Here is a 13,859-nt window from a genome sequence, read left to right as displayed (position 1 = left end):
CATCTTAGAAGTTTACCTTTCCTATTGTAATTTCAACAATTGGTATCAGAGCCTTGTTTTCTAAAAAAGAAGCTTTGCAGCTTTGAGGAAAGATTTTGAAATGGAAGTCTACAAATTGGGAAAGATTATTGAGAACTAGGGAATTGAAATACAACTCATTCTACATCAACTAGATGAAGTGAGAGAAGAACTAAAGTAATCTTTGAAGAGAAGGAAAGAAGTTGCTATTGCAAAGAATGACACACAATACAAAGAGATAGACACTACTAAGCTATTTGCTAATGGAGACTCCAATGAATTTGATGCAACAATTGTAGATCTAATGGAAAAGAATAGAGCCCAAGCTGAGGAAATCAGAAAACTCAAGTTAGAGCAAGAATCACAAGCCATACTACTATGTGAGGTGACCAAATAAAAGAAGAAAGCCATGGAAGACAAATCCATGATTGAAGATGATAAAAGGATTTTGGTCAATAGACTGGAAGAGAAGTCAACAGAGCTAACCAAGATTTCTAACATGCAATTGGATACTCTAAGTCAAATGATGAATGCCAACTATGAAATGAATGTCAAGGATATTGAGATAACTTCATTGAAATTGTAGAATGAGAAATTTTAGAGTGATCTAAAGAGGGAAAATGAATTTAGTAAAAGTTTTAACAAGCCAAATGAAGCCATCAAATACTTTGAGCAATTATTAAGATCCCCTAGATCTAATAATGATACATCTAGACTAGGATACATAAGCACTAAAGAAGGAGAGTCATCCAAAAGTGCTAAAGAAAGCAACAACAATGGTAAGAAATCCAAACCTACTTGTCATAATTGTGGTAAGAAAGGACATACTACTAATATGTGTGGGAGCAAGACTATAAATCAAAATATCAAGCCTAAGTACATGATTCACTGTCATAAGTGGAATAAGAAAGGTAGTCAAGCATATGAATGCAGAACCAAGACCATGAATACAAAAAGATTTGAAGGATATTGCTACAACTATCATAAGTATGGACATACAGCTTTTGAGTGCTGGTCCAAACCCATGTGGTCATCAAATAGGCAAACAAAGGTAAGGAACACTAGCAACTCTTATAATTGGGATTATAATACAAGATATAGTTGTCATTATTATCAAGAATATGGATATGTTCCTAAAAATTGTATTAGGACACACTTTAGAGGTAACTACCAAAGATGGTTGAGTCAAACTACATGTTTTAGTTATTCGAAGATTGGTCACATTAGTAGATATTGTCAAAAAAGGTCAAAGGCACCAAGTTGTGAATTTTATAAAGGAAAAAGCAAGGCAGATGTTGAACACATCAAAGATGAAATGAATAAGATATTGAAGAAAAAGGATGATTGCAGTACATCAAATGGAACAAGGATCACTTCACCCAATGGGTCAGGTGATCACACCCCATCAAACTAGGCAATCAAGAGGTATGTGGGACTAATACTTAAAAAAAAAAAGGTTATATCATTCATCAATTCCAAAAGATTTTAGTGTTTAACTGATTAAATTAGCATGAAAAAAGATGCAAGATGTTGTTAGAAGTCCAAGATAAATTTTTAAGTTTTTCATGTCTCTATCGAGTATGAAAATTTTCCTATATGTGCCAAGTGGAATGCTAGAAGATGTCAAGCTAATAGACTAGCTAGTTGATGCCAAACTCATAGTGGTTATTGAGTGATGAAAATATCAATAGATGTCAAGTGAACCTAGAATTGGTTTATGTCGAGCTTACAATTGTGTAAGCACTCAACATTAATTGTAGAGTTTCAAAGGGTATTTTATCGATTCTTGACTCATTTCTCATCATTTCAAATTTGAGAAAGAGCAAGAAGAGAAGAAGGCAATCTAGAAAACTATTGAAAGTGATTGCAAAAGATTTGAGAAACGATTCTATAGTAGTTCGTCAAATTTAATAATGTATTTATCAAGTACCGAGCTATGCAATTTACATTTTTCATAAACCCTAATTTCACAGAATGGCATCAAGTTTGAAGAATATAGAAGGGAAGGAAGTTTTGAATGTTAAATTAGTGAGTAATGAAGTTAAGAAACCTATTTTTAAAGCTATCCCTAATATTGTGTACAAGCAAGACCCTTCTGGTGCATTGTTGATGATTCCACCAAATTTGTTAATGGTGCAACATGTAAGGAAATGCTATAATTGTAAAATTAGTAGCATTGAGGATATGGATATTAGAGAAGCATACAAAAAACTCTATGATAATGGTGTATTAAAAGAAGAATTCAAAATCGTAGAGAAAAAGGATTGACACAAGCCCTAGACTTTCCAAATGTGTTTAAAACTGAGTGGATTTGGATAGTGCTTAGTCGAATACATGATATTCATTATGGTTGGAAAATGAACCTATTAATATTTATTTATTTTTAGGCAAAAGTGGCAAGCCACTATATTATTTTATTATTTTATAAATTCTGATTCAACGAGGTCAACTGGGAAAGAATCAGAGAAGAAAACCCAACATCATCGCTAATATATAAAAAAGTATAGATAGTTTAAAAAAATAATTATAAGAGGTATTTCAACTACCTATTAACCTATATGAACCTATTAATATTACTAAGATGATAATCCATAGGGTTACTGGTTACCCAACCCTATATTAGCCTAAGACACTAAGAAGTGACTCAAAGGAGGTGATTGAGAACAACACTATAGTTGTCTAGAACAAAAGAGGCATGACAATTGATATAATTATTGATCCATTGATTGAGTTCATAGTCAGGGTTATTTTACACAAATTTTATCAATAGAGCAAATTAAATAGTGTTCCCTGCATAACTATGGATGTGGGATACAAAAATGTCAAGAAAGATCACACATGATCTAACAGAACCCCAACTACAATAGCTAGTTGAGAACCTTCAAGCAATTAGAAAGACAAAGAGTGGACAATGCAAATTTGGTTCTATCTAATATGCATATTCTTTTATGTGCAAAAGAGGTTTCCAACATTTGGAACAATATCTTGGAAAACCAACAAGTCATTAGTAGTACAGATTGGTGAATACATTGAGAAATTAGGAGAGAACTTTGAATTTGTGATGACTAGCTACTTTTAGGATTTCAAATAGTCAATGAAGAAGAGGTTGATAATACCAGTGTCACTAGTAGAGAAACACTATAATGATGTATGATTTCTAGTGGATGCTGACTACACTTTTGTACAAGTTGCTATACCAAGAGTGAGATCGTTGAGACCCTTAGGTTATGAAATAAATGTGGATCAAGCCTTTGCAACTATTACTGCATTACTTGCAAAAGAGGTAGATAAAAGTGCAAAGGTATTTGGAAATTATGGAATGGCTAAGTCCAAAATCACAATGGACCTCAAGAATGCCTTTTCCATGAAGAAAAAGGAGAAGAGAGTGAAGAAATTGAAAGCTAAGTTTGGAGAGGGTGCTGAGTAGGAGGAAGAATAAGAAGAAAAGGACAAAGACATTCAAGCATAAGCACCTCTTGCATTAACTCAGGGTATCGGTGAAGATCAGTCAAAAGAGGAGGAGAGTAAAGTAGTTGAAGGTGTCAAGGAAGAAGAAGCTGAGGAAGCACCTATACCCACTGATACAAAGAAGAGGAAGGCCAAGTGACAAGTAGTGGCAAGGGCTAAGAAAACTATAAAACCAAGCCAAGCCAATCCTATTGCACCTACTACAAGAGCTAGTACATGTGCAACTACATAAAAGGATAAAGAACATACCAAACAAGCAGAGCAAGGAGGTCAATTTTAGAAAAGGCTAAGGAGGAAGTATGTAGCACAAGCTAAGTCTAATGAAGAGAAAACTAAGTTAGATGAAATCAATCAATTTAAGGTGCTGAGTCACAATCCTCTTTCAGACTTAGAAAATTTATGTGAAAATGTTAAGAATAGTGCAAATTTATCAGGATTTACACATGTAGATTTTGACAATCTTAGTAAAGTGGAAAAAAATCAAGTGGAGGAGTCCATATATGCCATGATGGAAAAATTCAAGACTACTCCATTAGAGATTGCCAACTCTATGCCCAAAATCTTATATGACCAAGTTGAGCAGAAATGGCACTATTGTCTAAATCTAGAGGGACAAAATAGGGAGACCTCACTGGCACAAGTGGTGCCTAAACTATCTAAGGCACAAATTGGTAAGGCTATGAAGAAATATGTAGTTAGGTTCACACATAACTATAGAGCCTTTAGCATATTACAAAACAACATTGAGGATGTAGTGAAAAAGTCCACACAAATGTGGAAACTTACTTATGGGTTGACTATAGTGAAGGAAGGTGAACCAGAACCCATTGAAGTGAAGGATGATGATAAAGATAACACTACTAAGGAATGAATAACAATGCAAATAGATGATAAGGCAATAGCTAAGCCAAAGTAGCATGAAGAATAGAGTGTGCAAGACACATAATTGTTGAATGTTAGTCCTCAACATGTCACAAGTGAGACTTTTGAAATAGTAACTGTTAAGGATGTTTCTGACCTATCAGCTTAGAACATTAATCCCCTTACAGAGGATGATTTGAAGAAGATATTAGATCATTCTACATTGTAGGCTAAACATTGTGAAAATCTTGTTTTGGTCAGTGTAGATATATTGTAAAAATTAGTGACTGATACTAAAAGGTAAAAGGTGGATCCACAAGAACCACCTTCTATCATCCCTCAAGTCTTTACCATACAACCTTTGGTCTAAGAACCTAAAGCTACATTAGATAAGATTGATATAGTTGAGAAGAGTACAATAGAAACACAAATCACTATAGAAGATTAGAGTGGAACATGTTAGATATTCTTATCTGTACCTACAACACAAGATCAAGGTGCAAGTCAAGTCGTTGTGGTAGAACAAGGAAAGCCTGAAGAGAGTGAGATGAAATCTTAATTGAAGGAGAAAACAACCATCCAATCCCTGGTAACCTTACTAGCATCTAGCACTTCATCAAGTCATACTCTTCAAAAGCCAAGCATAGATGCAACTCCTTTGTAGATCTTAGTGTCGAGCCCAAGTTCATCAAAGGTAGAAGAAGTGATCCAATATGGAGATGTGAGACTAGATGAAGAAATAATTTTTCCCAATTATGACTATGATACAATGATCATAGAATAATTAGGCATATTGCAACAAGATCTAGCAAGGAAGAAGCATCAAGAAATGTTTAGAAGGGAGCATAAGCATAAGTAGGCACTGCAAGACATCAAAGACATCTTTTTAGATGCATTCAGTCTACCAACTCCAGATGAGACCAAGCCACTAATAGAACAACTAACAAATATAGTTTAGAAGGTGAGTGATGCTGAACTAGACACAAATTCCAAATTATTATAATGTCGAAAAAGAAGTTTCAAAGAAAAGTCAATGAGAAAATATCAGGTGGCATGGCACTGACACAAGTTGCATTGGAAACTAAGGTTGAGGATGTGAAGAAGGTACTTGAGAATATCTTCTCATTTTACACTAAATTGAGTAATCCAACACTCTTCACCCAAGAAACCATAATTCACATCTTGAGATTGGAAAGTCAGATAAGTTCATTAGGTGCCAAACTACCTATGAATCCAACTTAGAGTGAGAAGCATTTCAGGACATTGCTTCAAACCTAGAGTTAGTTAGCTACATTGATAGTATATGAGGAAAACATAAGGGACAAATTGATTGGCATCTAGGCCACTCTAACCCCTCATATGGAAATTTTTTAGATAAGTTCATTAGGTGCCAAACTACCTATGAATCCAACTCAGAGTGAGAAGCATTTCAGGGCATTGCTTCAAACCCAGAGTCAGTTAGCTACATTGTTAGTAGATGAGGCCAACATAAGGGCCAAACTGACTAGCATCTAGGCCACTCTAACCCATCATATTGACTAGATAAGTTCATTAGGTGCCAAACTCCCTATGAATCCAACTCAAAGTGAGAAGCATTTTAGGACATTGCTTCAAACCTAGAGTCAGTTAGTTGCATTGCAACTAGATGAGGCCAACATAAGGGCCAAATTGACTAGCATCTAGGCAACTCTAACCCCTCATATGGAAATTTTGTAGAACAAGCAAGGCTATGTTGAAACCCTAATGAAGAAAAACCCAAAACTTTCAACCTTAGATGGTCTAGTTCACCTTGCTGTCGAGCTAGCTATCCAAATAATATATTTAGATGTTGCATGTGAGAACTAGGATGTTGTTATCAAGATAATATTAGATGCCCATAAATCCTTTTTGGAAAAACACACACTTAGCATATAGCCCATTGACATAAGTGTCAAAAATGGGGAGACATATTTTTGGGGGAGAGATAGAACAAAGGTGGAGATATTACTTTTGGGAGTAATAAAGAATAAGAATTTTGGGGAAATATAGGGAGAGTAAGAAAAGAAGGAGAAGCATCAACATACAAGAAGTATCAGATGAAAGAGTTTCAACAAAATAGTGCATGAAGTCAAAGAGCATTAGATAAGACACATTTAATCAATAGGAGTATAGAATTTTGGATACAAAACATACATATCAACTCAAGGGGAGATATCAGATTATGAGGTATCTAAGTTGTTACAAAATTTTGAAATTTTGAAGTTATTATATAAGCCAAGTTGAAGATATGTTATGCTCATGAGATTAAGGATATTAATGTATACTCAACTATTTTTGACACTCATGTCAAAGGGGGAGATTGTTGATCTCAGATTGGTTTTGACGAGTGAGTGTGAACACACTTAAATTATTTACTTAGTTCATGTCAAACAAGTAGTACATGCTAAGCACAACATGTATATTATAGAGCATGCCGAGTCATAGTGAGTGTAGAGTCACTCATGTGTCGAGTCACTCAAGTGTCAAATAGATAGTGTATGTCGAGTGACATAAAAGCTAAGTAAACAGTGCATGTCGAGTAACATAGATGCTGAGTCACAACATAGAGAATAGTATATGTCGAGCATTAGAGACTTTAGATGTCAAGTGACATAGTTTTGACATATTTGTTTGTAAAGGCACAAACAATGATGAAAACTATTTTTAAGCTGACTTAAGATTGAATTTTGATATTTTCAAGATAAGGATGAATCTCAAGTTGGATTCCCTATGCAATTACATGTAGCCAAATAGAAAATGGGAAGGATTAAGTAGCAAAATGGATGAATCTCAGTTGTAGATTCATACCTAACCCTAAGCCACCTAAGTCTTCTTAAGGCGGACAAACCCTAAATTTTCTAGCAACTAAGAAAGGTAATGAAGGAGCTAAGAAAGAAATTTTCATGCATAAACAATGATTTCATAATGGCTAAGGAGTTATGAAGTGAGATTGCATTGTAGAATCAGTTAGAGCAGAACAGAGGAAAAGAAAAGGATACAACAAAGAGCCATCTGATCAAGGAGGATCAAGAAGACATTAGTTTAGAGGTGATCTATTATCAAGCAATCACATGTTAATCATAGGATCAAAGATGAGACATTTTGACAGGTGATTTTAGTCAAAATCTCTTAACAAAGAAGTCCTAATAGGCTATATGAAATCCTCTAACAAGGTGCTTACTTAATTGTAAGTTAAACTCCTTTAGCAAGGCACACTTCTAAAAAGGTGTTGAAATCCTCTAACAAGGTGAGACCTAACAGTCTTTGTAAGCCTTTAATAGGGTAGACCTTTCATAGGATAGATCATGTTTCATGGTCAAAATATTGTAGCCTTCATTGGATACACTTTATTACTCCAGTAGTGAAGATTTGTGGGTGTCATGCCCACCCCAGTTTTACCTTCTCATTGGAGGGTTTATGGGTAATCATATATGGTGTTATATGTGTGTGAATTCTTATATGTTTACCTAATTTAGATGTGCATGCTTTACATGTTATTTCAGTTTAATCATTGAATGCATGAGATAGATGTGTGGCAAAAGTTTATGGGTCCAAGTTAAACTATTGATTCACCCCCCCCCCCCCCCCCCCCCCCCGCCACCCCTCCTAGAAGTTTACCTTTCCTATTGAAATTCCAACAGATTGTTCATGTCCACCATTCATGCTAGAAGAACTCCTATCAGGCTCATATGGAGTAGAGAATTGAAGGTCCATTGAATGGAAAGAATCATGTCTTCTAGTGGTAGCAACAACACTAGAATCCTATCATAACTACTCAAACTTACCACCTTGAGTAGAGACTCCACTTCCCTCATTCTCTGCCAATGTTTGATGCTCTATCATAGATTGGTGAAGACCAGAACCTAAAACTTTTGAAGTTGTGTCACTTGTCACAAGAACCAAAACAGCATCACTATAATCATGAATGATCTTTTCTTTGCTGTCCAAAACCTTATCTTGATCCCTTTTGAATTTTCTACAATCCCTATTAACACGACCAACCTTTTCACAAAACTAACAATTTTTTTGTCTACCTTAGGATTGCGATCTTCTAGCTTATTGAGACCTTCGGTGGTTGTTATTTTTGCCTCTATGTTGAGTTCTTCCTCTATTTTATGTACTAACCATTGTTAGTGTATCATCGAATGAAGACTCTTCATTGATTCTTCTCATGTCTTCACAATGCAACATAGAAGCCAACTCATCATAGACCAACTTGTTTTTGCTAGTAATGGAAGTACTGATTGTTGTTACTACACCATCTCAACTGTTTGATAAGGAACATAATAAGATGATGACCTTATTTTGTCATCTTGAGGCATACAAATGGAGTGTTCTTGACATAAAAGAGCATTTAACTCATTTATGTGATTTGACATTGTTGTTTTGTTCTTCATCTTCAACTTGTAAAGCTTCTTCATGATAAAGATTTCGTTTGCAGTGGATGACATTTGGTACATACTTTGAAGCTTGTCCCATACCTCCTTTGTTGATGTTTCATTGTTCACATTGAACAACACATTCTTAGACAGTGAGAGAAAAATCTCTGCCATTGCCTTTTCATCAGTTTTCTTCCAAGTCTCATCAGTCATGGTGGTTGGCTTGTTTGCTTTACCTTTGATTTCTATTGCAAGATCGTGCTTGACAAGTAATGATCACATCCGTACCTTCCATAAACTAAAATTCTTCCCTAAAATTTTTTGCACTTTTGATTCCTCCATGAGTTAAGAATTTGATCACTGAAATCAATCACAAGCTTTGATACCAATTGTAAGTTAATTAAGAATGAAAAACAAAAGTACAGAACAACAAGACACATAAACATAGATTTTTATTGTGGTTCACCACAAATCATGGCTACGTACACACTGAGAGTAGAGGAATTATATTGATGAAATAGATTAAGTTTACAATAGACACCAAAAAAATTTATAGATCACAAATGATTAGTTGAAGAGACATAATACAAGTGGAGAGAAAAACATCCATGTGACTATTGGCCTTCAATATTCAACACCAAGCTGGGATCCTCTATTCAAGTGCTAGACAAATGTGATGCCTACCCCTACTTGACTTTTTTATTGTATTGCCAAATTCTTTTAGGCCAGTTTTTAGATTACGTTTTATGATTATCGGTACTTAGTTACCAGGTTTGATTATATGTCATTTCATACTAAGTTGATTTATGTGATGAGTTTGTTCAGTTATTTAATGTGTTTATGTTTTTTGTTTCAATGATGATATATGCATGTTCAGTTATTGATTTCAATTATCTTTTGATGATTAGATAGATGGATTAATTATATGTGTTTTAATGGATACTTACCCCATACTGCATGTGTATGGTGTGCATGTATGTTTTCTTTAAATGTGATGTTTCTGATGTAGTTGAGGAAGGGAGTCATAGTCACCTACTAGTCGGGATCTATATGATGAACCACTTCCTACCGTTGCCTATTTAGTTTAGAATATTGTGTTTGTACATGTGTGGATTTTATGCAGATTGTAGGTACCAAGTATTGACTTCCCTAAATTGCTAGGACGAGCATACCCTATCGCAATATTTCAATGGTATCAGTGGGGAGATATCTCCTGAGTCCAAATCCTAACCTAAGTCAATTGTCCTAGAAAATAGGACAAGTATCTGAGTTAGTTTCACCTTTTTGAATATGTCAACTGACATGAATTTGTGACTTTGACCTTGGAGTTTGACTTTGCTATTTGGCTTTTCAGTTGAGTTGTCGTATTTGGTTTGAGGGTCTGTTGTGATTTTGTCCCATGAGTTAATTAAGTAAAAGAATGAAATTTAAAGTTTAAGTTATGGTTCTAATTATGGTGTAGTTATATTTACTTAATTTAATGATAATTATTTAGGAGTTTTATTTTAATAATAAGCTTTAAATAATGTTATTCATTAAATTAATAAATATATTATTAAAACCACTTCAAAAACTAATTAAGAGAAAGTAAGTAATTATTTAATAAATTTTATTTTAATTAAATTGCATAAATCTTAAGCATGAAATTAAAATATAATTAATTAATTAAACAATATGCAGTTGAGTGAGCCAATAACAGAGCAGAAGGAGAAATTAAATGAGGGAGTGCACAACATTATTAAAGGAACCATTATGTGTATCTCCCAACTAACAAGGGCCAATATTTTCAGGTTAGTTACAATTATTTGATGCACATAACCTTTGTTGTTGTACTCTATTATACAATTACTCTCACAAAAATCTTATTTACTTTTATTACTAATAAGATGTTAAAATGATGTTCTATTACTGATACAAAATTATCAACTATAGGCCTTTCAAACATCTATATTTCTTTTGATTGCTTTTGAGTTGCAATATATTGGACCACTTCTAATAATAGTTTAGATTTTTGTCCACATGGAGTTGTGTGCTTTCTCTACTAGGATAGTTCTGAACAAGTTTACTTTAAGTTTATTATCGACAATTGTTTTATAGTTTCATATGTTAAAATATAGACAACCAAGCTTGTGTGAGGCCTTTTTTATATGTGGAATGTGTAATCTTTCCCTAAGTTTCTCCATTTCATGGAGGAACAAAAATGCATTTGCTAATCACTTTGAAAATGTGCAGACATGGGCCTATCTACAGTGGAGACCAGTTTGTATGGGTGATGTTTTCAAACTAAATTATTTGGTTTATAACTACAAAGGTTCTAGCCCATAATACATATCATGAAAGAATAGATGTGGGTGGTTAAGGAAGATTATGGTGATGCTTTTATGAAGGAGTTGTATGTGAATCTTTTAAGTGAGAACATGGTTATGCATAAATTTTATTGAAGAAGAATTGAATTCAATATTCAACAATTTTGTTTTGTTTGCAATATGATGATAATCATGAAGGAGTAGCTCTACAAAAGCTCTAAATGAATCTCTTCTCATCAATATGACTAGACATGGAACCACTAGTTATTTTCTTTACAACATGTATTGCTAGTTCATAATATAATTGATAGGTGGGCTTAAATTGTATGTGCAATGTAATGAGCTTCATGGGTCCTCAACCATGGAGGATATTTTTAGGCATTTGTTTTGTTGAACATAAGAACTTTCTTATCTCTTATCAATAGTTTTGTGAAGGTTATTTGTTTCAAGTCAAGTCAATCCAATGCACTTGTCTTCTAGAAATGCCCATATTGACTCACATAAATCTTAAGTTTTCAATAAATCTAACTAGCTATACTTTTCAAATAGTGAAGGCACATATTTTCTTCAATGAGTTACTACATTGTCTTCTATGGGTGGGCATAAAGCTATGACTGCAACTCAAATACTTTTCATATTGACCATTTTAGCTTTTGTACTTGGTGCCCATTTTAATGAGAGATACACAATTGGTGTTGTCATCTTTATATGCTTTGGTTGACTCTTGTTCAACTTGTAGCTAATCTTGAATTAACTACAAAAGAAAATTAAATGATTAGTGATTTGAACATACCTCACAAGATTATATTTATCTAAAAATTGTGCTTGATATAATATATTTGATTTATCATTATTAAGGTTACAAATGAACATGTGTAATGTCATAAATATTGCAATAAGGCACAATCAAACTTGGAAAAATAATAATGTATTGTTTGGATATTGAGGACGATTCTGGAGTCATCCTGATATTGAACATTGCAAAAGATTTTGTCTATTCCATACCAATTTACATGTACAACCAAACTATTATTGTGTTAGGTTATTTGAGTTGCCTTTGTTATGTTAGGAAATTATCGCAATCCATTGGTTCAAATCTCCTCATTTCAACACAATAGGAGAGATAAAGAGTTGGATATCCTACCATATTTTTTAAAGAGTTGGATATAAAACCATTAAATCATAGGCTGTATGAATTTCTTGATTTCACTCAATATGAACTATATGGTTACAAAAGACAGTGGTGTAACATGTAATACCAAAATAAGAGATGCAAAGACTTTCCTATATAAATGATCCAATTTCTAATGTTGAAGACCTTTTACAAGGAAGCTTACTAGAATGAATAATAGTAATGTTGATAGAGTTGTCAATTTTGGATCTAGACAACATACAGATGCCCATGAGCCAATATTTAGACTATCCCAACGACCTCTAGCCTTTGATTCATCCTTCATTCCCTTGCTTCCAACTCTCTTGGAGTTTCACCTACTCCTATGCCTCCACCCGTGTGACACCCAACCCTAGTCCCATAGACCACTACAAATAATTCGCTAACACAAAAATATAGTTACAACAAATTTTACACCTCCAAATCACCACAACTTCAAATTTTTCATTTCCAAAGTTAGATCTCCGAGGTGCTAGATGAAGAATCTAGCAGCTGAAATGGTTTTCTTGAAAACAAAACTCACAAAGTGGAAAAAGCCAACTGGTCTCATTGACATAAAATCTTATTGTACTTTATACCCAAACAAGTTCTGATTGTTGAACCCAAGGCCAAACTCAATGATCACAAGAGATTGTAAAATAACAAATGCTTGTGTAAATAGGAAAAAGAGAAACTTAGATTAGTTGCTTTATCAAGGAATAAAGCCTTGTTATTTCTTCTATTGATGTCTATTATGAAAAGAAGAGATTATTGTATTTACTCTTGTCATTTACTAAGGTTGAATTTGATTTTACCTTTTGTTACAGGTAAAAAAACATGCTTGTAGTAAAAGAGGATGAATTTCTCAAACTAGAAGGGGATAAAATTGCAACACAGAATATGAAAGATTAAAAACTTGATGGGTATGATTTTCTTTTAAAGTTATTGGATAGGTTACTCATTAGAGTGCATTCTATTCTCCTAGACAATTTGGCTTAAACAAAGAATAAGGGACATACACTAGAGTGTATGATATATAATGCAACACTTTTCATGGTCTTAATCAGTACTCTTAAGTTAATATTTGTTAGCATTGCAGGGTTGGGTATTTCTTTTCAGCTTGTCAAGTATAACACCATTGGCAGGATGACTCAAGTCTATGAGAGAGTAAATGTCAAGGTCCCTTTTCCTATAAATCAAAATATGTCTTGTTTCATTATTTGTGAATCTTTTTAATTACAAAACATAAAATAATTGGAATAACATAGTTTGACTTCTTAATACTTGTGTAATGTAGGTAGTTAGCATTTTATATTGTCTTTATAGGTATAAAAATCTTTTGATTCCTCATTTGAATGTTAGATGCTTGACAAAGATACTGTGGATATATTTTTTTCAAACTAAATTATTGATGCTCTTACTTCTACTCAATGATAGTCTTTAAACAATTCAAGTTATTTAGACCATCATATTATTTTTTATTTATAGAATTGTTCTTACTATTGAGCTATTATAGTTGTAGCAAGAAATTGAGAAGAAATGCTCTACATAATGAAATTTAAACAAAGATGGCAATTAAATTTATATTTAATCTTAGAATTAGGATGGAATAAATTTTTCGTTAAATGTGAATTTTATGGGAAAAATTATGATTTGGAG

Source organism: Cupressus sempervirens, chromosome 9 (assembly GCF_028749045.1).
Source record: "Cupressus sempervirens isolate cs-2001-9-10 chromosome 9, ASM2874904v1, whole genome shotgun sequence".
NCBI lineage: Eukaryota > Viridiplantae > Streptophyta > Pinopsida > Cupressales > Cupressaceae > Cupressus > Cupressus sempervirens.
Note: the sequence above shows the minus strand (reverse complement) of the source record.